Below are 3,295 nucleotides of genomic sequence, written 5' to 3'. Positions count from 1 at the left end.
TGGGTTACCTGATGTCTCTCTTCTACCCTGTTACAGCCTGTGGACACCTACTCACTAGGCATTGCTGGTTCTGAACCAGTGATTCTTTTTTTTTAATCTCAAAAAGAACCTAGTAAGAAAATAACAAGGTAATCAATGGTTAAACTGAACTGTATATATAGGGAGAAGTCTGGAAAATAACCACCACAGCCATTTCGCAAGAACAAAATATTGTAAATTTGCTGTTGCTCCTTTGACTATTTCTGAAAATTTAGAATACAAATAATTTCTAAAATAAAAATTTTAAGCTACCAGCATTCTCTGACATCATAAGACAGAAAATCAGAGTAGTGCTGCAGCCCACAGTTGGATAGTTTGTAGAAAGGGTGCTAATTCTCTGCCTGGATATATCTTTAGTGATGGCCTAGAGTTATCCTCTTCAGAAAACAAGTTTCTGCAATACCCACTTAGCTTCGTTCGTTGGGAAAGAGAATTCTACTCTCAGCTAAGCTCCGAGGAAAAAGATTCATCTTTAAATGCCATTTCCCCACTAATTTACCAAAACAAAAGGCATTGACTACGTTGCCTAATGTTAGATCAGGGCTTTGAGGAAAAGAAACTAACATGAACAACTCATCATCAATAAAGACTAAAAGCCACCTGGATATATATATATATATGCCATTGTGTTGTGGTTTTTTTGGTTTTTTTTGGTGTTTTTCTTTTTTCTTAAAGTGCCCAGGTGGGCTTAAGGCTGCCAGACCTCATGCAAATCTACAGCAACCAAGGCTTCTCCTATTCCATCTACAATGTGTATAGGAAGGGAGAGGTCAGGAGAAAGGAGAGAAGGGGAGAAAATATACCCTTCTTCCCCCTGAAAAAAAAAAAACCCACCACAGGCAGATCTATGTGCCAAGCACAATGGAAGAATGTGCTCCCCAAAGAGATGGTTATGCATAGGCTAGTACTTTGCTGGTTTTCCTTAGAGATCTATTTTGAAAAAATTAAAAAAGACAAAAGATTTTGAAATAATTCAATCCTGGCAGAAATTAAAACTCCAAAATTAGGAGCAAAATCATCCTTCACTGAATTCACCCCTTTTCTCTTTCTCATTTTCTTTTCTTAAACATTTTATTTATGCTATTAAGGGATTTCTTGTTCGTCTGCTGTTTTCCAATCGTTAGGAGAGTGGCTGAGGAGTACTGAATCCATCATCACTACTTTGATGACACAGGCAAGATTTCAGATTCACATTTCCAGGTAGCAAGAGTTCCCTCTAAATGCCACAATCCAGTAAGCCTCCGCTCGCTTATGTTTCTTTCTACTGTTCACAGCAATGCCCATTGGTATCTCTGAAGCGTAATTGCATCTTAGGTCAATATTTCTCTAAGTAAAGCAGCTGTTTGGAATTGAATGCTCCCCTTCTTTTTTGTCTTATAAACTGAATTGCATCTTCATATTTCATTCCACATTCAATCAAAGCAAGTGCAACCAACACAGGTGCCCGTCCCAATCCTGCAACACAATGCACTGCAACACAGAAACCTGGCTCTTCATGAAATCTGGTTTTTAACAGGTTCAGTCAATCGTCTACTATTAGGGGGCAGAGATCCATCAACAAATGGCCAATCTAGAACGTAGATTCCTTCTCTGTCAACTGGAGCTTTATCATATGTAGATCACAAACTCGAACCAAAGTTGTCACTCCATACTTCTTGAGTTCCTCGGTGAACTTGAGAGTAGCATTAGTGGGGTTGTGAGTTATCAGATAACGTGTGTTCTCGTAGGAGATCTGCACGGGGCTGGACGCTTCACTATGGTAAATAAAAAGTGTGAGCGTGCGGTGCTTGTGAGTGTGATGGGGAAAATGGAAAAAATCAAATCTTGAAACGTTTCATAGCAGAAAACATTAAAAAAAACCCGCTAAAATGCCTATTACGGATCAGTATTCTATCTATTACCTTGTTTATTCCTTAAGAGGCTTCTCTTCAAGATAAGCAGAAAGATTTAGAATCCACTCGAATCCAAATTCAAATTGGGCCTCAAGGTCTGAAGATGGATACCTTCGGACTCCAAAAAACTCCAAGTACATACAAAGCTTAAGCAGTCTTTACTACATTTAGGCACTAGTGAGACAAGTTAAAAGTGTAGGTCGTTTTCCACTTTTGTTTAGTTGATGCTTAATTTTACTGGAGTCATTAAAAGAAAATGCTTGAAATTAAAAAAAAAAAAAAGGCAACTATTTCTGAGGCCAATCTCGGTGTCCAGAGTCTTCAAGGCAATGTTAATTATGGCATATAGAACCCCCAAGCTCACTTGTCAGCGAAAACGCTGTGCTGAGCCTGGCAGAAGTCTGCCCTCACACTCAGAATCGCCATAAATGTGCAACGTATATTCCAACGAAAAACGCTGGCGAGCTGGGGACTGGGCATTGAAGTCCGGCGGGGGCGGGAGCGAGGAGGCGCCTCTCTCCTCAGTCACCTCGGCGGCGGCGGCGGCGACCCCCCACCCAGCGTCTGCGCGCAACACCCAGCCCGGCCTGGCCCGGCGGCGGCGCGTGTCCGAATCTGTCTTGCTGCTGCTGCTAGGGCCGCCGCTGCGTCTCCTGCTGCCGCCGCTGCCCTGTGGCATCGCCTCGCGCCGTTCCGGCAGCCCTGCCACTCCAGCTTCCCAGGACCGAGGAGGGTTACAGCCCGGCCCCTCCGATCGCCCCGCCGCCGCCGGCACCACCACAACCCCCTTGTTTTCTTTCTTGATCTCTTCCTTGCCTACTCTTTTGCCTCCTCCTCCCCCTCCCCCCCCATCTTTATCTCTTAGTTACATTTCTTAATGCTGAGACAAAATACCCAAAAACCAAAGTTAAAGGACTAAAAGTTTATTTGCCTCACAGTTTGTAGAGGTGTCAGTCCACAGTCAGATGGTTCCAAGGCAGAATGACACAGTAGAGGGGCATCGCAGAGGACAGATAGTTCATGGCAGGCAGAAGACAGCAAAAACTAGGAAGCAGCAAGCTATGACAGCAGCCCTCTTCTGTCCCTTATACTAGGGCTGCATACCCTAAGGGTTGGTAGTACTCACACTCAGGTGGGCCTTTCCATCATCCACACCCAGAATTATGTCAAACCAATCAGTTTAGTAAATACACCCGCTTGGATCCCAGCATCAGACACTTAACACAGCATCGCAAGTCTAGATCCAGCCACCCCTGAAGTGCCTCACTCATGACCTCATGAGGCTTCGGGGACATTAGACATGAGCCATAGCACTCTCATTCTGCTACATGAGGCAGGCTGCAGGAAGACAGCAATCTAACTTT

General features: G+C 43.9%; 1 pseudogene; it reads right to left on the bottom strand.

Moving 5' to 3' along the window:
• Positions 1-1,079: 1,079 nt before the first annotated feature.
• On the bottom strand, positions 1,080-2,357 carry LOC147825167 (protein tyrosine phosphatase type IVA 2 pseudogene; annotated as a pseudogene).
• Between the last annotated feature and the right edge of the window lie 938 nt (positions 2,358-3,295).

This window comes from Heterocephalus glaber, unplaced genomic scaffold (assembly GCF_053883595.1).
Source record: "Heterocephalus glaber isolate CG9 unplaced genomic scaffold, H.glaber_assembly_v1.0 deba00001509, whole genome shotgun sequence".
Taxonomy (NCBI): domain Eukaryota; kingdom Metazoa; phylum Chordata; class Mammalia; order Rodentia; family Bathyergidae; genus Heterocephalus; species Heterocephalus glaber.
The sequence above is the reverse complement of the archived record's forward strand: the minus strand, read 5'-3'. Positions and strand labels throughout refer to the sequence as shown.